This window comes from Oratosquilla oratoria, chromosome 13, assembly GCF_046742065.1.
Source record: "Oratosquilla oratoria isolate Oo_2021 chromosome 13, ASM4674206v1, whole genome shotgun sequence".
Lineage (NCBI taxonomy): Eukaryota > Metazoa > Arthropoda > Malacostraca > Stomatopoda > Squillidae > Oratosquilla > Oratosquilla oratoria.
Window position 1 is genome coordinate 2837148 of NC_134789.1, and position 26019 is coordinate 2863166.

Sequence of the window (26019 nt, forward strand, 5' to 3'; positions counted from 1 at the left end):
CTCCGCCGGGGAGGAAGAGGAAGAGGAGGAGGAGGAGGAGGAGGAGGAGGAGGAGGAGGAGGAGGAGGAGGAGGAGGGAGGTGGTGATGGGAGGTTGACGAAAAGGTAGAGACAACAAACGCAGGAGGAAAAGGAGAAACCATGTCAGTTGGAGGAGAGAAGCACAAACAGCAAGTAAAGGAAAAAAAGGATAAGGGGGAAAAGGTGAAGACGTGGAGGAAGAGGAGGAGAAGGAGGAGGAGAAAGAGGAGGAGGAGGAGAAAGAGGAGGAAGAAGGGGAGTAAGAAAATTAATAGGAAAAGGAAAAGAAAGAAGAGGAGGAAGAGGAGGAAAAGGAGGAAGAGGAAGAACATAAGCAGGAAGATGAGAAGGAGGGAGAAGAAAAGTAGAAGTAGGAAAAGGAGGAGAAGAAAGAGAAGGAGGAAGAAAAGGAGGAGAAGAAGAAAGAGAAAGGGGAAGAAAAGGAGGAAAAGGAGAAAGAGAAGAGGGAAGGAAAAAAGAACGAGGAGAAATAAAAGGAGAAGTAAGATGACCAGAAAGAGGAACAAGAGGTGGACGACGTAGAGGAGTAAGAGGAAGTCAAGGAGAAAGAGGAGGAAGAAGAAGAGGAAAAGGAAGGAGTAGGAGGAAGACAAGGAGAAAAAAGAGGAGGAAGAATAAATGGAGGAAAGGAATTAGAGTTCCTCCGTGTATTTTTGTTGCAAATAACGACAATAGCTTTGACGGTTGTAGTTATAGATTTTGAAGCAACAACAACATTAGCAGCTGCAGTAGCAGAGAAAGCAACAGCAGTAGTACCTGCATTAGCAAGAACAGCAGGAACGTTACCAGTAGGATCAAAGACAATGGTCACCACACCAGAAGTCGTAAAAACAGCAGCAGTATTAGTAGTAGCAGATATAGCATCATAATAGTAGCAATAGTAGACACTGCAGCGCTAAGAGCGAGAGTAATCGTTTCAGGGGGGGGGGGCTGTCAAAGGAGTAACAGGAAGGTGTGGGCGTATACCTTAGGACAGGTGAGAACAATCAAAGTGGGCGAAATGTCCACTAGCAGCCCACGATGCTTCCCCAAAAAAAAAAAAAAAAAAAAAAAAAAAAAAAAAAAAAAAAAAAAAGGCGCGACGACTTAACACACGGATCCTGAAGCTTCCCCGTTCTTAATTCGTGCATTCATTACTCACAACAAGATCTGGTCACCTCTTTATACAGATGACTAAGAGTGTATATACAACACTAACATCCTATGACATTTTCGTCACAATGCTGTCAGAGGGAGTGCAATTACTGAGAGGAAATCCTCGTTTTTTCTGTCTGTAAGTTATCATCAACGGCGTGGAGGTATTCCTTCCTTGATCTAAAACGGTTTTCCGAGAATGACGGCCTCCCAAGACTATTACCGGATTTATTACCATTCCAGATATCACAAACAACCATTGATTCACCCTTCATGGTCAGTGTTCAGAAAAAAAAAATTGAAATATAAATTTGGGGAAGAAATCTGTATCACAAAAAGAACATGGAAATGCCTGACAAGACTCATAACCAGGATATCTGGAGGCTTCATCTAGAAAAAAAAAAAATGAAGAAAAAAAGATTTAAAGGACAACTCTGAAATATTCTTCGATGCAGAACTATCCAACTGGCAATCAAGGAAGACAGACAAACTTGATAAGAGCTGGACAATGGTCAGTTTCTTTGCTAGGAGAAGTACAGGATAAACTTTCAAATAAGAAGGACATTTCACAGAGTACCTTTCTGTTTTGCGTTGTATCTTTTTACTCTCCAACTTTTGAAAGGTCGAGTCATGTTGCTCAGATATAAAAGAGGATCAGGAAGGTATTTTTTCATAATCTACATCTCGGCTGAAGCATTCAAGCCTAAATATCTAGCATGTGATTGCCAAGGTTTACATTGTTGTGTGTGTGTGTGTGTGTGTGTGTGTGTGTGTGTGTGTGTGTGTGTGTGTGTGTGTGTGTGTGTGTGTGTGTGTGTGTGTGTGTGTGTGTGTGTGTGTGTGTGTGTGTGTGTGTGTGTGTGTGTGTGTGTGTGTGTGTGTGTGTGTGTGTGTGTGTGTGTGTGTGTGTGTGTGTGTATGCTGTAGGGGCGTTACCTTATTTCAGTGACATCAACTTAGGCTCGTAACTTGGATGTTCAGACGTTGATGGTCCATCTTGTTTTCTCGCTGTATAGATTGCACCCGAGATACATACACCGCGACGCATACAACTGCACACACTACAGCATGCGCAGCATGGTACATAATATGATGCACTGCCACACGCAATTCAGCATTAAGAGATTCGTATATCGTCAAGCCTTTTGCAAAGCATAATCAGGATGTCTGACTACACGCCATGCAACATGCATCCATCTACACACCTTCTCCCTCCCGTCTCCCCACCATCCTCCCTTTACTATTCAACATTCCATCGTAACAATCACTTTTCCTCTGCAATCTTCATATATTCCAGGTAACCTTCATTTATTCGCTGCAACAATCCCTGTTTAATTCTTGGCTTGCAACTTTCTCTATCTGCGCCATTCATGTTCTCCTGGAGCAATCTCTCTCTCCTCTTCTCTTCATTCTTCGCTATCTTCCCTCCTGCCTTAATAATTTATTTTCCAGCACTGACTTGGCCCCAACCTTCATTTCACTAGGGGCTGCCCAACCCTCGCTCCATGCAAATGCCATTCAGCACCTTCTTAATACCTACACCATCCTCCCCGTGACCCTCTCAATGTTGCTCTTTTATGTAACAAACACGAATTACTATCTCCCTCTCTGCCGACACCGTCTTCTTAGTCTCTCGCAGCGTTTTTTCTCCAGTGATCAAAGTTCTGTTTTTCCCGCATAACTATACAGACTTGACTTAATTCCTCTGGAAGCTTGTTATCATCTCACTTTCTTGAAGACTCTTCGGAGACTAGGAGTATCAGAACCATCATGTTGGCAGGAACTATCTCTCCTTCCTTAATAGATCTTCCAGGTCTACTGTTGAACTTATGAGATATTACCTGCGACCGAATGCATTACCAATGACCAGAGTGCTCTGATATCACTGTACTCTTATCCTTCCTTACCCACGTCCATTCCTTTCTCTCAGCACAAACCAATGATCCTGCTTACAGACTTTACAGCTCGCATAATATCTGATGTCAGCTGGTCCGTATTATCCACAAAATATCTTTATTATATAAATAAACATATAATCTTTCAATGTCTCTTGGAGTCTTCGAAATAGGCGTTCATCAGTATTTGAATTTCGTTACTTAAAAGAACATTCACTTACTTTATTGTCTATACCTTCGTTATTTCTACTCTTAACATTCCTAGCTACAACTTCCAACAGAAAACAGAGCTATTAAACAAACTATAAAAAAGTATTATTGACTAAATCGCTACATTAAATATATGATAACGCACTACATCTGCTCGAGATTATCCGCATGGGCAGAGGGATAGAAGCGCTGGTAAACACCAGCCCATATTGACAGCAACATTTCCTAGTGGTCTGTTTCTGAAACCACTCTTCCTTTCCGATGTTCTCTTCGGCCTTCTGGCGATCGGAATGTCTTCCATTAGTGTATCGTCATGTACTTGCTAACGAAGAAAAAAACACCACACGGAGCAGTACCTCCCACGTTTGTTATTCGTGGATGAAATCAAAATTATCCGGAGGGAAGTCGAATACATCAGGACAATGCCATCTTTGGATTCTTCAACCTCGGGTTCAGTGTGTAGCCTTAATCAAAAGTTATGGCACAAGGGATCTAATGATTATTTCTATGCAAGCCCTATTCCCTCTTCATTAAGTTACCAGCGTATCCCACAAAAGAATGCTATGCTACCTTGAGACAAAGGAAACACTAGAAAGGCCAATGGTCACTCCGGCAAAGGCCACTTTTGCCATTTCAATATGCAGGATGGAGAGCCGAGTATAAAAGGCAGTTCAAGTCAGCCCTGCAGTCATTATAAGTAATATATATTAGCAGGATGAAGTCATAAATGCCGGTACGCGAACGGGGTTCCTCTGGGCAGAGAAGGTCGTGAGACGTTCTCTTGTCCTACAGGTCTTGGGCGAGGATCTGCGACGCTGGAACGGCGCGGCGGGGTCTGTCTGTTGGGGTGTGGTCGTGCGTGGAGAGGGGGGAAGAGGCTGATGGCGAGGCTAAAGAGATGGGCTTTGAATGATGCCAGATGACTAGGGGTTCATTAGCTAGGCTTAAGAAGTTTAATTGGGTCTGTGTATTGACCAAAAGAGTGGTTGTTTGTGAGAGAGTACTAATCTAGAAGGTTTTGAAAAGAAAAGGGAAATACGATACTCCTGTGGGAATGGGGTAATGTTTCATAAGAAAGTGTATGATTTTGGTATCTTGTCGCAAATAACCAGCACTTCTATTTTTGGGGACATTATCGTGCCGAAAAGGTGGCAAAGGGGAGATTTGATGAAAGCAGAATGATAATAAGAAATAGAAATGATAAATTTTTATTGATTTATTTTTTTTCTAGAAACTAGTCTTCAATCAAAAGAGAATGTGCCACTCTGATCTGTAGGGACGAGTGTCCGAATGGACAACAACAGTGATCATGTTCATGTACTGCCAAGGTACCGTCACTAATACCTGAAGCAACACAACATTTTAACAAAATGGATATCATAAGTAATCTCTCCAATTGTTAACACCATATCTACTATAATAAAATAGTAGTCTCTGTCTGTCTGTCTGTTTGTTTGTTTATTTCTTTGTTCACGAACTCCTCCTAGGGTTTTGAAGTTATACCCCCATAACCATATATATTCTGATACCCTATCACTCCAGGTACTTGGATAACTATATTTCATTAAAAAAAAAATTGGTTAGGGTTAAGTTAGGTGGTTTATGATGAGAGAACACGCCACTACTGTAGTGTCTCCTTAAGTCGCGTGTTATTTTTGCGACATAAAAATTGATATGATTAAACAAACCATTGTATGTGTCAATAAATAGTATTTATATTTGTGAAATTAATGTTGCCACAAACCATGATAGCTTTTGTAAGAAGAAAACATGTAAATGTAAAATGATTGTATGATTTTACCAAATATTGAAATATTGGTTACTTTCATTTAATTTTAGTGCGGGCGGAAATTGATTATTTACAAACTCCTCCTAGGTTTTTGCAAAGCCCCTATAACTATATATATTCTAAAAATGAATAAACGAGATACATTTCTTCACCTTTTAGATGTAGACATTTATTGTCAATCCACACACACACACACACACACACACACACACACACACGCACGCACGCAAAAAAATGTGTACATATGATACTTGTGTTTGTGTATGCATGTATTTTCAAACTAGAGTTTCCAAACCTTCGGGTAGGGGGGCGCACACCTGGGAGGGGGAGTGTTTAAAGCTATATTTCATCCCCCCCCCCCTCCGAAAAAAATTGTTAGGGTTAAGGGTTAAAGTTAGGTGGGGTATGGTTAGGTTAGGGATTATTCACGAACTCGCAGCAACGCGCGGGTAATTTGGCTAGTAACTTATATTAGTCAACAAACCCTAAAAAACGCACTTTATAGATTTTGTTCTGGCTCAGGGCGACAGGCGATTTCATTCATCTGGGTGGGGGGACTCCAGTTTGAAGTAAGTCTCAGTCAGTCAAGACTCTCTGTTATCACTACGACTGAATGAAAGATTCTGTCCGTAGCCAGGACAAAAGATTTAAAGTGCGTCTTTGAAATGAGGAGGCTGAAGCTCGGTTTACTGAAGTTTCTGTTTCAGAAAATAAAACTGAAGTCTCTACTTCTTAGTTCAAAAAATAAATTTTCTTTAATTGCTCATAATCTAAACCATCACTACCACAAAATGATATATAACACGTGACCCATTTGTTGCCGATAATAACAACGTTACTAAAAAAAATAGCTTCTACCGATCTCAGTGTTAAAGAAAATGACAATACATCAACGGGAATGAGGCAAAATATATGCAAAGGTTCTAAAGTTCGGAGCTTGAGAAGTGTACTTCGTCTGACTCGATCTCGCAACGACAAGCCCGCGAAGAGCTCTTGGCGGTGCCGCGGCGCGACCCAAAGTGTCTTTGCCGGGGGCCGGGCGCTCGAGAATCTACTCCCGGGCCCTGGGGCCAGTCGCGTCGCACAAGCACCACACAAAAGACATATTGGTTTACTAAGCCCTGTAAGCCCAATTTATGCCTGTCTGTCAACTTTACACTGAGATTTACGAGATCCTTCGAGGGTTTTCCGTCGGGTTTAAGAGCTCGTTTTCCAAAGGTTTTATTGTCTGCCTAAGACGTTCCGTTCTCAAGTTACACACACCCGTTCTCTGGTAGGACACACGCGCACTCATGTGAACACCACGCATCCAGCATTCGCTCAAGTACTCGGCGGTGTGTGTAATGAATATAAATAAGAAAAGCAATAAAAGTATTTCATGTAATGGGTAACTAATCTACCCACGAAGAGGATGAGGTTGATAGGGTAGGAATTTGTAATTAGACCATCACTTAACCAAATGAGTGTTAACATTTTAGGCTAATAATACAAAAAATACAAGCTAATAATAACAGCAACAACAACTACACCAATTACAATAATAATGATAATCATTATTATCATCATCATTATAATAACAACGATAATGATAATAGCAATGATAGTAATGATTATTGTAATAATAATAATAATAATAATAATAATAATAATAATAATAATAATAATAATAATAATAATAATAATAATAATAATAATAATAATAATAACAACAATAATAATAATAATAATAATAATAATAATAACAACAATAATAATGATAATAATAATAATGATAAAAATAATAATAATAATAATAATAATAATAATAATAATAATAATAATGATAATAATAACAATAATAATAATAATAATAATAATAATAATAATAATAATAATAATAATAATAATAATAATAATAATAATAATAATAATGATAATAATAACAATAATAATAATAATAATAATAATAATAATAATAATAATAATAATAATAATAATAATAATAATAATAATAATAATAATAATAATAATAATAATAAATAATAATAATAATAATAATAATGATAATAAAAACAACAATAACAACTTCATCGAAATATCCCCTGTAATTAACCAGAGTACCACATCACTAACTTCATTACCATGTTGGAAACGTAAATGAAGCTTCGCATCAGAACCCATACGCCCCCATCCTCCCATTCACAAACAACGACACCTTCGTACCACATGGAACAGACTCTAAACGCGGCACAGTCCTCCAGAACGATCATATTCTTCACTCGCTCTTCTTTCGTGGAACCAGAAGCTCTTCGAGGACACTCCACTTCGCAGCCAATAATCCCAAAGAACGCACATGAATGGCAGTGCCAATGAATGAGAGAGCCAATGATTACGAGGATTCCTCTTTAGTGGCGCCTCTGAATGGCAATACCATGGAAGACGGCTCTTGATCGACAATGACGAAAAAAGAGACATGTCGATTCTGTCGTTCAAATGAGATATGTTAGTTACGTTCTTGTTCTGATGATTTGCACATGCATACATCAGCTACACACGAACATACATACATACATAGGTGTATAATGCAAATATGTGTAATATATATGTATCCAAACACACACACACACACACACACACACACACACACACACACACACACACACACACACACACACACACACACATATATATATATATATATATATATATATATATATATATATATATATATATATATATATATATATATATATATATATATATATATATATACCTTTTTTGTGTGAAAACGTGGAGGACAGTTCTTGTGCTTGGTCCGGAGACCGAGTGTCAGCCTCTTAGGGCTGCACCTGCAGCAGGGAGACTACCCTCTCTGACGTGCACCTCGCGGGCCACCACTTACAGGTGCACGCCGTGGGTAGAAGTCATTTAGTATCCAACGAAAACTAAGCTGTTCAGCTAATGATCACACATTAATTCCAAAGCAGGAGAAGGCTTGGTCGAGCCCAACTCAATTCCTCTTCCCCGGCACGGGTCCGTAAAACAATGGGTCTCCTGCAGAATATAACTTAGGTACCTTTCTCCCTCCCTTTTAATTTTATTCGCGAGTGCAGCCGTAAACGTAGAAGCATCGGGTCGCTGGTTCTTATCTCGGCAATAGCGACGTCCCCCGCCCGGGACACGGAGTAAGGAGACACAAGAACAGCCTCAAGGGCACGACCGACACCACTTTGGGCTGGGCATGGGAAAGGAGATGGAGGAGGAGCATGAGGAAGAAGAGGAGGAGGAAAAAGACGGAGACTGAAGAGGAAGACGAAGAAGCTAAAAAAGACGAAGAAGAGAACGAAGAAGACGAAGAAGATGGAGAAGACATGGATGAAGAATAATAGAAGGAAGAGGAAGAACAGGACGAAAAATAAGAAATTAAAGAGGAAAAAGAAAAAGAAGAAGAGAAAGATGAAGAAGATGAAGACGAGGATGGAGAAGAGTAGAAGGAAAAGGAAGAAAAACAATACGAAGAAGAAGAAGACAAAGAAGAAAAAGAAGAGGAAGAAGAGGAAGAAAAAGAAGAAGACGAAGAGGACGGAGAAGAAGAAGAAAAAAATAAGCGAGAAGACTAAAGGGAAAAAATGAGGACGAGGAGGAAAAAGAGGTGAAGAAGAGGTGGCCGAAAATGTAGAAGAGAAAAACGAAGAATAAGAAAGAAACTGGAGGACGACGAAGAACGATATCTATATATATATATATATATATATATATACATATATATATATATATATATATATATATATATATACATATACATATATATACATATATATATATATACATATATATATATATACATACATATATATATATATATATATATATATATAAAGAGAGAAAGAGAGAAAGAGAGAGAGAGAGAGATGGAGGCAGAAGATCACTTCGTGCGACACATCTGGTCGCTCCAAAGGACATTCATGGGAGTGGCCGTAGCTGACACTATGTAAATGCTGTCGTGCTTTTCCGTGATCATTATGGTGGCAGAGATGGCAGTAAGAGCAATATGAGCACCTAAGGAAGAAGCTGCGCAGGTGACAGTGGCAAAGAAAGAGCCATTGGTACTGGTAGGAAAATAGCGATGGCTGTGGTTCTTTGTAGTAACGCCGTGGGAGAGGGGACAAGAATGCCGCCTCTGTGTTTCCCCCGCATGTCGAATAAGGTTGAAATGGGGCTGTGGAGAGGACTAAGCATCGTTTACTGTATTCTTCATCCGCGAAGAGTCAAACGGGAAGTAGTCTTTGTAAATATGTACTATTGGGGCAGTGACTGTTGAAGAGATGTGATCATGTAGATAAAAAGTTATGGAATGAAATAAGAAAATATAAGCAAAAAGAAAATAGTAGATAGGGAGTAAGAGAACAAGCAATAAGATACTGAAATGGAAGGAAATATAGTGGAGGAAATGAAAACATATTGTATAACATGGAGTCATGTAAAGAGTAAACATAGAAAATGGCAGTTCGAAGCGAACATGAAGTACGTGAATGAAAGATAGGGAGCATGGACGGTTAACAAGGGATATACATATACATAGTGCGATCCAAGCGGTGTTGTCCTGATAAAAGAAGAATGCACTCCTCGAAGTCAACTCAGGATCTCTACTGGCCTCATTCTCAACAGCAGGAGGGTCATATTTGGAAATGTTTTCGGCAACGTCCAATTTTAGGGCAAAAAATCCTTCTTATCATAAACTACTTGGAGAAGTCGTCACCGCAGAAATGCCAAACATCAGAAATTGGTAAATCACATAATGACCCAACAAAGGAAGCGGCCTCAACACATCGCATTCTCATAAGAAGAATAGAAAGAATAGGTATCAAAATGTATAATGGAGTCAATACAGAACAGATATTCAAAATAGCCTTCTGCCCTCCTCCCTAATATATATATATATATATATATATATATATATATATATATATATATATATATATATATATATATATATATATATATATATATATATATATATAAATATATACATAAATGATTGATTCGGTTTAACGTCACGAGCTCCCCTTGTCAGGAAGTTAGGACGGAGCCTCGAACAGTGTACACACACACACACACACACACACACACACACACACACACACACACACACACACACACACACACACACACACACACACACACACACACACATATATATATATATATATATATATATATATATGTATATACATGCATATATATATATATATGTATATATATATATATATATATATATCATATACACCGTATGTATATATATATATATATATATATATATATATATACATATACATACATATATCGGTGTGTGTGTGTGTGTGTGTGTGTGTGTGTGTGTGTGTGTGTGTGTGTGTGTGTGTGTGTGTGTGTGTGTGTGTGTGTGTGTGTGTGTGTGCGTGTGTGTGTGTAGTCCAATAGTTAATAGGATCTAGTATGTTTCATGTTATCGTGTGCGTAGAAAGAATTTCCTAATGTAGCATATATGCCACAGGTCTTAGCGTGATGAATTGAAAACAGAATAAAAACAAAAACACATAAACAAAATAAAACTAAATAAAACATAGAAAAAAGGGGAGAAGAGTGAGTGAAATGTTTACCCTACCTTACGAAAGAGAATCAGATCCGGTCTAAAGAACCACGGCTACGAAAGAGAGAAGCTTCTGAATCCGTGTTAGAATGAGTACCTCGAATGTGCGCTGCATTATTTGTGGTGGCCGGGGGTGCGTGGGTGGTGGGTTGTCTGTTCTCTCCTTCCACCCCCCTCCCCACCCCCGTCCTACCTACTCCAATGTCAAACGCCAATCATTTGTTCGTATCCATGGACAAGCACGCATCACGAGAATGTCTCCTCGTACACACGCGTACGCAAGGTGCCAGAAATACATCAACGCCATTCAAGACACTGCATACGAAATGGAGTGTCTTTGGTTGTGGAGGTCAAGGCAAAAATCTGCTGGGAAGCCGTGGCCACAGAGTTGCTTATTCAGTCTTACATATCCCTAATGATCTACACCCTCGTCTGTCATGGACGACCGTGATAGGTCCCTGACTAATCCATCTTTAATCATGCCCAGGTTGAAGGAACGGAGGGGCGATAAAGAATCGCACGGTAATCCATCACTCAATACAAAATAAATGACGAAGAGTTACATTTTTACCAAGTTTGCAACTTGAGGAGGAGAGTCAGGTAAGTGCAGCAGATTCTTGTATCTGAATCGTGTCAGGAGGGTCCCTGGAAGCCTAGACAGTAGAGAGAAACTTCGACATTTGTGTCTTCAGGGTTCTTCCTCCATCCAATGCATTTCTTCTTTCCCCCCCCCCCCGGCTCCGTTCAAGTTATGAGCATTATTTCATATTCTTCATGCCTACGCTCACAATTGCCTTTAAATTACTCTTTCCAAAACAAATTATACCCGGTTACAGGACAGTGGTTTTTCTCTGAAACGGGTTTCTATGACGTATGTGATGGGTTCAAATTTCACCAAAGACCACCTGAGGGAAACGATAAGATATGGTGATGGTGGGGTGACATTTGCGAGCTGTGGTGTCTTGAGCCAGGACGGGTTGTCATGATTTATCCAGAATGATGGGTGCTGGCATGACTTAGGAATGGAGTCAGGCAAAGAGGTGTGCAAGTCTGCGTGGAAGCATCACTCACCCACGGTGTTCAATCCATCCCCAAGGATAAAAGTGGCACGACGGGCAAAGATGACGAAGAAAGAGGCAGGAGGAGGAATGAGAGAGGACGCGAGAGGAGGAGGAGGAGGAGGAGGAGGAGGAGGAAGAATCGGTGGGAGCAGATGGAGGAGTTGATAAAAAATATATATATATTTAAGAACAGGAAGTAAAATGATTTAACTCCGAAATAGAACATAATGTCGGAATGAGGAGGGATTATCAAAGATATGCCAAAATACGTACAAATCTCTCAGACTTAAATCGAGTTTTGTGCTCACATCTTAAACATAAATCCTCGAGAAGAATGAAAAGATATAAATAGTTCTTACAACAATAAAAAAAGACAAGAAAGGCAATCAATCTGACAGTTGTACAAAAATCTCTTTTTCCTTGAACAAGTGTTCGAGTCGTTTGCCAGAAAGTGAATCCTTGGTATGAAGTTCGTTACTTCTTGCCTGTCTCATTATCAGCACGTTTGCTCAACTGACCAACGTCCTCACTAGCATAATCATTTTACATTTTACATTTTACACTATAGATCTACTAAGTATCATACTTGGGGGCACAAATTGAAATCTAGTGAGAGAGGATGCTTCACGATTTTATTCAGTGTTGAAATGATCTCAAGGTGATTACGAAACAGCATCTCATAGGTATGGGGCTCATGAGCAAATAGGTAACCCCTTGAGTTAACCTCTCAATCTGAAATTTAGAAGTAGTTAGTGGGTGCTTAGCGATTTTATTCACTATTGAAATGATCTCCCGGTAATTAAGAAACAGCATATCATAGGTATGGGAGTTATGAGCAAATAGGTGAAGACTCCTTGAGTTAAATTCTCAATCACGTATACGGGAAGCAGAACTTACTCCAAGTGAAGACCACTAATGCAACAATAATCAGAACGTTCAAAAACAGATACTGCTGAGGTGGTGGTCATATTAACCATATCTCGTAAATATTTTAATTTTACTCCACAGTCTTAGGGTAAATGTTGAAATGTGGTTTGGGGACAGCAATGTCATAAACAAATCTCCTTGTTTCAATGGTTTGCAATTCTTTCGAAATTTATTGATCACGAATGCATTCGTTTTTTGTTTCAGCTGTTCAGGCAATCATTGGTGATTTGATGAACACACAATAGAGGGTGATTTGAATCAAATCTTGTCAAAAAAGGGCTGAACACTACGAGGTGAAGAAAGTTTTGTCAACAGTGATGTAAATGATAATGACAAGTATCTAAAAGTAGTCAAAAATAATATTCACCGCAATAAGAAGTTCATTGTACAAACACTTCCCACAGAATCATTCAATTTACCTGTGTTTAATTAGGGCATTTGTATACTCTACTTCTTTACACTAAATATGTAAGATAAAGAACTGTGAAATGGATGATTAACGAGTATCTTGACAACCTCATCATCAACAGTCAAGGTTCTGAGTTCTGATCACAACGCCTACAGACTTCATTATAATTAGAAACGGCTGTAACATGAATCTGACCGTGATTAAAATTGATTTCTTTATACTAATTAGATTTGAAAAAAAATTAATTTCTATACTTCTTCTGTATTCCTGGAGCTTTTTTTTTTTTTTTCTTATAGGAAACAAAGGAAGGGAAGTTGGAAAAGTATAATACAGTATGATATATACATATGTACTTATATACATACGAGGCAATTCTGAATGCAGATTCTGTGTGTGTGTGTGTGTGTGTGTGAGAGAGAGAGAGAGAGAGAGAGAGAGAGAGAGAGAGAGAGAGAGAGAGAGAGAGAGAGAGAGAGAGAGAGAGAGAGAGAGAGAGAGAGAGAGAGAGAGAGAGAGAGAGAGAGAGAGAGAGAGAGAGAGAGAGAGAGAGAGAGAGAGAGAGAGAGAGAGAGAGAGAGAGAGAGAGAGAGAGAGAGAGAGAGAGAGAGAGAGAGAGAGAGAGAGAGAGAGAGAGAGAGAGAGAGAGAGAGAGAGAGAGAGAGAGAGAGAGAGAGAGAGAGAGAGAGAGAGAGAGAGAGAGAGAGAGAGAGAGAGAGAGAGAGAGAGAGAGAGAGAGAGAGAGAGAGAGAGAGAGAGTGTGTGTGTGCGTCTCCGTAGGGATTAGAGGCGTTAAATGTGTCCCAGCAAAGCAGGTTGCTGACAGACACAGAGCGTCACGTGTTGTTTCCTTTTTACAGACACTCTTGATACCTTTTCGCTTGTTTACGATTCCCGGCCACAACGCTTTGCCAACTCGTCTGAAGCCTGAAATCGGGGCACTACAGCTGCTGAAGTGAGGGTCCGTTTAGCCTTGCACGTCACTGTCATTGTTGCATGTTCCAATTCTTTCTATCTACCCATTTCTTAAGTATGTAGACCGACCTCGGCCTTAAGCTGCTATTAGTAGCTGCTGCTTGTCCTAGCTGGTCGGTTTCGACCGCTGTTAAGCGACTTCTGGTGTAAGGCCTTCACCTTTAAGGCATTAGTCCGAGGGAGTGGACACCAGACGGATTCCGATACAACCGGAAGATTCTGGGAGGTCGTTATGTCGTAAGACAACGACGACAACGACGACGACGAAGACGAAGACGACGAAGATGACTCCGGATACCAGACGACGAGTTAGGCGTGAGAACACATGGGGCTTAGCCACGGCAGATAACATCACCAGGTCGGCCAGACGTGATGCAACGACTGGTCGAATAGGCTCGACGACGTCGACGAGTGGGCACGGTGTGACGTCACCAGGTCACCCATGCGTAATGACACCCACCTGCAGGTCAGCCAAGCGTGACCGCATCAGCTACACTCCTCAACAGACCCGAGGCAGAAAGCTCAGAAAAGGGGGAAGGAATCGTGTGGACTCTCCAGCAGTGGTGTACACCCATGATGGTTACTATGGCAATGTTCTTGTGCCTTTCAAGTTCGAGTTGAAGGTTTCATATATATATAAATATATATATATATATATATATATATATATATATATATACAGTATATATGTATATACATATATATCAAATCAGCCATCCTGAGTCCACTGCTGAACAAAGGCCTCCTTCATAGCATTCTATGAATCACACGACCGCGCTATCCTCTGCTACGTCACTCCTGCAAACTTCTCGATCTCGTCTCTCCACCTTCTGTCTGGTCTCCCTCTTCCACGCTTCCTATCTCGCGGCGTCCACTCAGTTACACACTTGCTCCATCGCTCATCAGTCGTTCGCACCAACTTACCTGCCCAATTCTACTTCCTCTCTTTTACTGCCTCCACAATATCTTTCACTCTAGTCTGCTCTCTCACCCAACTTGCTCTCTTTCGGTCTCTCAGTGTTATTCTCCTCTGTGCAGTCCTTAGCTTTGTTTCCATCACCCTCGTCAGTTTTCGAGTCTCACACCCGTAGATCATTGCTGGTAGAATGCACTGATTGTAAACTTTACGTTTCAGACATAAAGGTAGAGAGCCTCTCAGGATTTTATTATACTCACCAAACACTTTCCAACCAATTGTAATGCGTCTTTTTATGTCATTATCATGATCTTTCGTCACCTTCACCATCTGGCCTAAATAATTATACTCTTCAACTTCCTCAAGACTCTCACCATCAATTACAATATATATATATATATATATATATACATATATGTATATATATATATATATATATATATATATAATGTATATGATAATGATCATCATAATGATACTCCAACAACAATAATATCAATCACAAGAGTAAAAGTAATCCAATATCAAGTAAATAAACAAACACATTAAAAATAAGAAAAAAGAGTGTACTGTCAGTGATATAAATGAGCCGTACGGTGAAAACTAGCACTGATCTGGATGATGGAAGAAAAAAAAAACAGCAACCTCGAAGCAAGTCTCAATAAACAGTTGATGGCTTGGCCAGTCTAATTGTACACTGTAAACGCGGAAGGCAAAAATTATAGACCGTGTTAACCAATCACTCGCGGGCCACTTTTTGTCGCCTATTCCATTTATAAATCACATGTCGCATTTAAATCATCTCTCCTCAATTGTTGCGCCATTGAGACGAGAGATGTTGTGTGCGATTCCAGCTGTTTGTTCGAGTTAACTTCTCCCAAGAGAACGGAGAATAAAGGGGAAAAACAGATGAAAATAGAGAAGAACACAACAGAAGAACACAGTACGCCCCACGAAGTGGTTGGTAGAGAATAGACATTTGAAAATAAATTGGGAAAGAAAAGATAAATATCTTGATCTTTTAATCAATACGAAATGAGAGGTTCTTCGTGTTCCAAGAAATTGTGTGTGTGTGTGTGTGTGTGTGTGTGTGTGTGTGTGTGTGTGTGTGTGTGTGTGTGTGTGTGTGTGAGTGTGTGTGTGTGTGTGTGTGTGTGTGTGTGTGTGTGTGTGTGTGAGTGTGTGTGTGTGTGTGTGTGTGTGTGTGTGTGTGTGTGTGTGTGTGTGTGTGTGTGTGTGTGTGTGTGTGCAATGTATTCGGCCTTTTCATATGTTTTCTTCTGTCCTATCCATAATTGGTAAACTCTTTGCTCGTCTGTCCTTGCCCACTTACACACTAGACCGTGGCCACCACAACAAGGCCTTCTTCAATTTCTTTATTTATATCTCATTTTATATTTGACTATTCTTATATTACACTTAGTCCTTAATCATTATGGTCGAAACTTTCCCCAATTCGTCACTCCGAACGCCCTCAACTCGCTCTCATACCGAGACACTGCCTCCGCTAGACTCTCCACCATTCGAAACTTAATTTATAAGGACATCGTAACCCTGTGCATCCATTCTCCACTTCTTCCCCCATTATTTTACATGTCAATTTCACTGTATCTGTCACTTTCTATTTTATTTATCGCCGTACCTCCTCTGCTTTCTCTACTTCACCTTGCCCTCATTTATAAGTTGCAATGGTTCACAGCGACTTATGTATATCTAGTAGATGGGCGTGGTCGGTGTTCCTGAAATATTTCCAAACAAGTGGTTAAACTAACGTTTTTCTTATGATTAGCGGCATGTGATTTTATTCACCTTTAGAGAGAAGCTTCCTTTGACCCTTTCTTGGTTTAGTGATTTTCTTTTGGACACTAAACGAGTTTAATCATGCCAAGACATGGCTTAGGATGAAAAGGTTATCCCCCATTCGCTGTGCTAACGCTCCTCAACTGCATAAATCCATTGCAGAAGTGATGAAAACTTCCTTTTGTTATATCTTATATTTTCTCTTTCTCTCTCTCTCTCTCTTTTTCTTTTCCCCTTTCTTTTCCTGATACATTTCAGAGTGCTCGGAAGAATTCCAACTAATAGCCAGGTTGGTACTGACGGTCCTGGCCCGCTTTAGTTAATTCAAGGCTTGAGCCCAGCCGTGGTTATGACTATAATTGTGGTAAATGTGGTAGTTGTGTTGGTAATGCTTAGAACCATTAAGTGAAGCCCTGACAAGGCCCGGCCTTCCTACACCTGTTCCATAACCTCCACAGGGAAAAGGGTTTCCCCAAACAACCCTCCTGCTTGGAGCAGTGGCTTCCAACTCTTTTTCTTTAACGATACCCTTGTTTAATTCTGTTTATTTGCCTGAAGGAGATCACTTAAGTACTAGATTAAAACGACTGGTAAATACCATGCCACTGGCTGGTTTTGGGTCATGTGGGAGACCGCTGTGAGCTCCCCAAGGGTAACATTGACCTGAGGTGGAGAACCAATATAAGGGTCGAGTACTTCCTGAAGCCTCTAAGGAAGATCCCTTATGGGCCCAAAGAGTCTCTGGCTATTTCAGTATGAGTGGTATCTACCATTTCATCTGAATGAAATTGCCTGTCATTAGTTTAAAAATGCAGATCATCTATCAATAGCTCAATATTAACATTTATCAAAGACACAACTAATATCATAGCGGGTAGTACGTTTATTTTCATTACGGTTGCCGCCAGGCGATTTTATTCATTTCCGTGTCACCCACCCCAATGACAAAAGGGTCATACCCGACCTCAATTAACCCCATCAATAACGCTTGGCATTCTGTTAACTTCCGTGGCTCCCGCCGGGACATATTCATTTCCGTGGCAGCCCCCTCGCTGGCGAAGATGTTATGAGCATTATCCTTCTCCAGCGTTGGCACCCAACGAGGAACAACAGAGCCAATGCACAAAAGTAAGAACTTCAAGGTAAGCAGCTTACACCAGGAGGAACTCAGCTGCGAACAAAGCTGTCACCTTTGCCCTATGTGCTGTGGTTGAGTGTGTTCTGATGAGAAAAGAAGTTCTCGCTCATATGTGTACAAGTGTCCATACTGGCCACGCCCCATTTCTTCTCTGACCAATCGCGACCGCTTTTGAATGACTATATTGGATATAAAAGGGAGGTCTCCACCAGTGATACGCTTTCTGATTGGCCACGAAAAATAGAAGGCGTGGCTCGTTTCGTCTGGAATAGCAGCGGTGACTAATATTCATTCTAAGACAAATGTATACGGGTACTATTTTCTATAGAAAAATATGTACATTTATTCTTCAAGCAAACATGACTTACCTTCTAAATACATTCTTATAAAATACATCATAATCAGGATTTATTCATACTGTAAATGTACCTAAAACCTCTTCATATAGACTTGTCCACTGAATTATAGGCGCAGTCTTGGAATACCACAATACTATATTGACAATTGTATTTTTTGTACAATAATATCTTGGTATGTATTGCACTATATTACTGTTAAATTTTCTTACTACGATTGAGATGTTAGTGGTGAGGAGCCTACGCCAGGAGGCTCGTAGCTGCGGCCGAAGCCGTCACTTTTGCCCTAATATGCACTTTAGGGACTGTTGGGGCAGGTGACAGTCACTGCCGGAAATCTTAGAGAAGAGTGGGATTCGAACCCACAATTAAGCGAATGCGAGGCCAACTCGCTTCTGATGACACTACCTACGCACGATGGTCTCAAAGAGTCTCTATCAGGGAACCGCTAATACTTAAACACACAAAATCGATACCTGGTATGCCCCTCTGAATCCCAAGTACCGAGAACGGTTCATCACACACTCTTCCATGCAAACATAGGCCATTTATATAGTCAAAAGCACCTCTCGCTCACGAATGCTATTTCGATAATACAATCCGAGGTGCGCCCTTGCATATGCATTGAGAGCTGGAGCCCTAGCCTCACTTGAATTCACTGCACAGTACCCGCAGTGGATGGCAGTACCTGTCGGTGCCCATTTCCACACACCCGCAACATATTGAAGTGTGCAACTCACCACATTAGGCAACTACCGTATCCGTCACATTTGCCCTAGGTGATAGGAAGGCCAAGGCAAGAGGTGGTTGTGAAGAGGTGTTGGGTATTGAAATTGGGTCCCTATCGTTAGGAAAGCTCTAAGCTCAATACAACATTATCATTATTATCATTACTACTAATACTAATACTAATACTACTATTATTATCATTATTATTATTACTATTATTATCATTATTATTATTATTATTATTATTATTATTATTATTATTATTATTATTATTATTATTATTATTATTATTATAATTATTATGATAATTATTGTTATTATCATAATCATTATCATTATTATTATTATTATCATAATTATTATTATCATTATTGTTATCATTATCATTATCATTATTACTATTATTATTGTCATTATTATTATTATTATTATTATTATCATTATTATTATTATTATTATTATTATTATTATTATTATTATTATTATTATTATTATCATCATCATTATTATTAATATCAATTTATTACTATTATCATTATTATCATCACTATTATTATTACTATTACTATCGTTATCATTATTACTATTATTAAACAGAGGAGAGAAGATAGCGTAATGAGCCCACGAGCGCTCATACCAGACGACCATCACCCCCACCCCCCACCTTGACGGCTGAAAGAGAGAGCGAAAGGGCACAGCGTAAAAGAAACGCACATACTCTGGACAAGACAGAAAAAAGAATCCAAATGATAACCAAAAATACACAACGTGAAAAAAATCAACAATCATGACGCATCATTCGTCCAGTCAGCTAACATGAATAAATATTTGTGAAATAAAACAGAACATCATGGCAACAATTAAAAGTTCTGTAACAGAATATTATGCGTAAAACCTGCTCGTAACAGATTCCCTCCCATGACGTGATTTACGTGACGTAAATAGACGTAACTACATAAATCACGTGATATAGTACACGTGCACTGTATCACGGACATTGACGTCAATCGCTTTCGTTACAATCACACGTTACATATTATTCTGGCTACCGTTACACGATTTGACTAAGCTTAAGGAGTGAAAAAATAGCGCATACATGGGAACGGGATTCACATTACAAAAGGCAAAAACTATACGCCAGGAGACGATGAATAGCTGCAGACGAAGCTGTCATCTTTGCCCTATTATGCGCTTAGACTGTTGGGGCGTGTAACAGACCGTCACTGCTGGGAACTGGAGGGGAGTGCGGGATTCGAACCCACGAATGAGCGAATGCGAGACCAACACGCTTTGGATTACAACTCCAGTGCATTTTTTTGTTTCTATTTACTTCCGAAATCTACCGACGTATATACCGCACGAGAAGACCGCCTTCAGTGTCTACACCCTTTCACCTCCTCCCTTCTCCGCTCGTTCTGAAAACAAGTGACAATTACACATCGCTCAACCACGCTTGTACTCGCTTTTCTTCTCTACATTGAACACAAACACCGCTGTGCAACTCCTGCAACTCTGCACATGCATTCACACGTAGACTCCCAACCCTCTGTCAGTGTCATACACCGTCTCTTGTGTAACAGCCAAACGTTATTTTCAGTGTGACAGTTCACATACAAATGTCATTCGATCCACCTGAGGTTTGAACGCGTAGAAATACGGTATATAAAAGTAGAAAAGGTTGAGAGGAGATTTAAAAAACATTTCTATTTATTGACAAAAAAAGTGACAGCGGAAAAGAAAGCCATATAAGAATTCACTGACCTCAACAATCAATTCAAGCTACGGGAAAAAAGCAGGAAGGCCTTGTTACAACAATGGGTTTCTCTCTCTCTCTCTCTCTCTCTCTCTCTGTGTGTGTGTGTGTGTGTGTGTGTGTGTGTGTGTGTGTGTGTGTGTGCGTGCGTGCGTGTGTGTGTGTGTGTGTGTGTGTGTGTGTGTGTGTGTGTGTGTGTGTGTGTGTGTGTGTGTGTGTGTGTGTGTGTGTGTGTGTGTGTGTGCGCGTGCGTGTGTGTGCGTGTGAGCGCGCGCGAGTCTGTGGCAAAGCGGTCCCACCTATCTGTACCGCTTAAATCTGATGCAATGGATCATACTAGGAATGGACAGAGATTGAGATGGGCAAGACGCAACACGACTCACACCTTCAACACGGCAACGCACCTTATAGACACTATCCAGGCTACGAATAGGCGAGTTTGTACAATTCAGATACAAGCTTTAATCACCCAAGACTCCTTCACTCAATGATGACCATCCACAGCAATCCTCCCCCACCAACCTCATATGAATTAAATCGCCTATCCTCAGGTACAATAAGATATCTTAGGTGCGTCCCCGTATTGAAGATGTTAATCGGAAATATACCCACGACTGTTGCAGCAACAGCAGCTGTACAACTGAACTGACGACTTTGGCAATGAACGCTTTTCATGCCAGGTTTCTGGTATGCAGTGTTCAGCTTTTATCACTGTCCAAGACTTCATACAAAATGCAGCATCTTTCGAAGACAACTGCCTCACAGAATGTACACTAACAGGCTCAAAGAGGTACAGCAGCACCAACAGAAAGCTACTAAAATTTTGCAAGAATCTCGTCTCTGAGAGCTTTCATCACCATCCAACTCAAATCCTTGCTACTCCCACCCGTCTCTTCTCTCTTATCTTGTGTATATTGTCACCCTACCAAGGTTCCGTAAATACCAAGAATTCTTTTTTTTATTTCTTCTTCTTCTTCTTCTTCTTCCTTAACATCGGAGAACCAACGTCACTTTCGTTAACCTATGGTCTCCGCGCGGCATCAGTCCCCCCTACACACCTCTCCACACTCACAAATCATTCACACCTCAAAACTAATATCATCACAAAAATCAAACTTTTCCATTGGCAAAGACCTAAAACCACTGAAAATTGCATAAATGGTCGTTCAGTTTCCACTTGAACCAGGAATGATTCACAACTCGTCTTTCTCCACTCACAAACGCTACAGACTGAAGACTGGCCTAAACTTTAAGAAAAGGGACAATGTCAGGAAAGCCTGTAAATGTCAGCCAAGTCTTTCACTTGGAGCCGTAAATTTCTCTTTTTATAATCATTACACAATTATTTGGACCGTTTTAATATGCCTTGTATATCACATCGGCCAGACAGTTCCGGGACACGATACCTATTGAGAACCTGCAATTCTTTTTATTCGAGCTTTATCAAAAGATTCCAACGTTCGAAAACAAAACATTTCAGAAAGTAGGTGAACATATTGCAAAGGTTGATTGATAACGCTCCATTTTTCGAGAAGCATCACACTTTAGATCCGCCCACCTCCGCTTTAATGAACACAATTGTGTAACAACAGGCTTTACGGAAAATTGAGAAAATTAAGCCGCCTCATCAACAGCGCTTATTTGATATCAACTCTTTGCCATTGTCACTGCTGACAATTGCAGTTGTCAAGTACTAGTTGTGATAATGACCGTTGCAGCGAGAGAGGCAGACCGCGCTATAACCCCCCCCCTCCCCTCCCCACCCCTCCCCACCTCCAACCCCCTTCAGCGCGCACCGCGCTGACCCGCCACAACGAAACGCTCTGGGAATCTGAACGATCCTTTATGGCCATCCAACCCCATCCACAACTTCCATCTCGTCCCCTCCCTTGCCCTGTCTGCCTGCCTGTTTGTCTGTCTCTATGCCTGCCTGTCTATCCGTTTGTCTGTCTGTGTTTGCTTGTCTGCCCGCCAGCCTGCCTGTCTTCCTGTCGGTCTGTGTGTCAGTCTGTCTGTCTATCTCTACTTCTGTCACATTTCAATGCGTGGGATTAAAATGTAACACTAGCAGAGACTGCCGAACAAACATGCATTATGTACATACACACAAAACCACGTGCACACTAGTAGTCCGAGTCATCTTTGGCTTGAATAACGTGTTGGACACGTGATCGACAGCTATCCTTATCTCTATGGCCCCGATCTATGGGTAATGTGTGCGCATGTGTGCACGTGTGTGTGTGTGTGTGTGTGTGTGTGTGTGTGTGTGTGTGTGTGTGTGTGTGTGTGTGTGTGTGTGTGTGTGTGTGTGTGTGTGTGTGTGTGCGCGCGCGCGTGTGTCCTCTCGTTCGTCTAGTTACTCTCTACTAGTTGCATGTTACCGGATCGAACCTCTTGCATGTTGCAACGACTTCTTTGCAACATTCTTCCGTGATCCTCTTCTTTCTGTAACACTGTTATCCTGTCCACTTCTGGCGCCTTTCTTTCCTTTTAACATTTATATCTCTTTCTTGACAGCTCTTATCCCTATCTCTCTCTTTCCTGTTTCCTCTTCCCCCCAACTTTCTCTTCCAGCCTTGCTCGCACTACACTTCTTCCACAGCCTCTACGTTCACTTCCCGCATTGGTTTCACATCCTGGTATTTCTTCAGCATTGACCAGTACTTTTATCCTTGGAGACATCATAAGGAAGCAGAGACTTAAGGAGAGATAGAGGAGTTCGATGAGCTTTCTCCTTTGAGTGAGGGTAAGTCTCTAATCATAAAAGTACGTTGCGTGACTGTTCCACAGAGGTATTTATGAAGTCTTGTAAAACGTTTTATGCATAAAATTTATGCACTCAATACACCATTCAGGGTCATTTTTGTACTATTAGTCTTATTTAACTTCTCAGCTTCTTCGCCTTATTTCACCCTCTGCCTTCCTCGTTCAGTTCAATTCGAGCTGAAATATTTCATCTTTCAGTCTGAGGTCTTGATCAAAGATGAATAAAATCCTCCGGCGCCAACCAGAGTATTTTCTGATTTCCCTTAACCTCTACAGCACGTGGTTCTGAATATAACTGTCTGACAAAAGGCAATCTATAGACGTGAACGCACTGGAAATGGGTTACCTGAGAATATCTTTAAGGCCTTCGAGTTCTTTTGTTCTTCAGTGTCTCACACTGGATTTTCTGATTTTTTTTTTTTTTTTTTACCAAATTATTGGCATGTTCATTTGTAATTAGTATGTTTTGTACTCCTTTGCTATTCTCTTTATGTTTACTTATTTCTGAATCTCTTCATTTTACCATTTGTTTCTTTTCCTTTTATCCATCATCTTCCTCGTATCTCCTACCTCTCCCGTATTTTCGTTATCCTTGTTTTCATCTCTTGCCAATTCTGTTCTCATGTTCTATATTCCATCTCCTAAAGTCCTTTATCAGAAACTTTTTATGAATTATTCTCTCTCATATCTGTTACATTCGTTGTTCCAACAGTCCTCCACCTACTCTTACATCTTCCACGCCTTATTTTTTGTCCCTGGCGCGTATGTGTGTGTGTGTGTGTATGTGTGTGTGTATGTGTGTGTGTGTGTGTGTGTGTGTGTGTGTGTGTGTGTGTGTGTGTGTGTGTGTGTGTGTGTGTGTGTGTGTGTGTGTGTGTGTGTGTGTGTGTGTGTGTGTGTGTGTGTGTATGTGTGTGTGTGCGTGTGCGCGCGCAAAATATATATGCATAATAATGTATGTATCCATATATGTCTATGATCATTGTATACTTGAAATTTGAGAAACGTTCTGCATATTCTTGTATTCAAATCATGGTGTCTCATCACCTACATTAATTTTTACTTTTCACTTTAGAATCTAATATCCGCATCTTCATCACCCTTGGTCACCTCGTTTCCTACTTAATCACTTGTCTTTTTGTAGAAGACTCTTCATCAGTCTTTAGTATCTGTTCCATCAGACGATCTTTATCTCAGTCTTCTTTTCATTCTTCACATCTCTTCTTCCTCTTCATATCTCTTTCGTGGCCCGTCATTCTTATCTGGAGAGTCACAGTTTCATTAAATCTTAGGTGTGTACACAAACACATATGCTCGTGTGAATATTTGCTAGAAAGTGTGGCAGCCCAGATATTTACGACCCTTTGAACGTGGCCGTTTTCTTCTCAGCTGAATGAAGCTGCCTGGCAGAAGTTGACAAGAAGCATACTACCTCACTGCGTCAGATCTATTCGAGATGAGAACGAAACTTCTGAAAACGAGTTCTTCCCACTTGAATGGAATTGTCTGACGAAGGTTAAGCTATGGGACTAGTAAGGGCTGAGGTATCACATCAACGTGACGAAAGAGCAAAACGACTGCCAGAATAAAGACACACGGGGATGCCACTTCTGAGAGATTTGAGATGAGAAAAGTAGGTTCTTTCCGTACATTCCTAGTGAGTTACCCATATCTTCCCGTTTTATCTGTGGTCTAACATAGTACGCCTCATTTAAACCACCTTTTTGAAAAATATCTGAAACAAACTGCACTATGTCCCATCTGCCGCCGACATACTCTTGTGTTTCACATCTCTTGGATACAGCTGCACACACACACACACACACACACACACACACACACACACACACACACACACACACACACACACACATCTTTGTATATTTGGTGCATGTTGATTTTGTGGAAAGTAGAGAAGGATGTAAAGATATTGGAGTGTGAGTTATGATCCAAGCGTTTTAGTTTTTCTTATTTTTTCTCTGTTAATATCTACATTTATAACCACATATTCATATATCTATATTCTAACCTTTTTATACGTTTCACTATATTATCTATACTCGTAAGTCTGTAATTACAAGACTCTCTCCTTTGAACTGCACTATTCGTGGTCCACTCCTCCCATTTCGTGTCCTATTTCTGTTCCTCCCCTCCCCTTCCCCATTTCTTCCCACCAAGTTCCCCCTCCCCCAACCCCCACTACTGTTTACCCCCAGCCATTTAAAATCTTCTGACCACAACTCGTCGTCCAAAGATGTGGCCATCTCCCGTTCCACCACAGTCTGTGTTCCTCTCCCTGTTGGGGGTTCCTCTCTCGCCGCTCGCCTTCCCATCAGCCCCCGGCGGCCCCTGTTGCCTCCTCCCCCTTCTCATGACGGGCCGGTCGGTCTTTCAGCCACCGTCTTAAATCATAGTTTTTACACCCGTTTAATTAAGGGCTCTATTCATAGTTCCTTGCTCAGCTAGGCCCTATCAATCAACACCGTAGCTATTGCAGGACCCAGCTGGGACTGT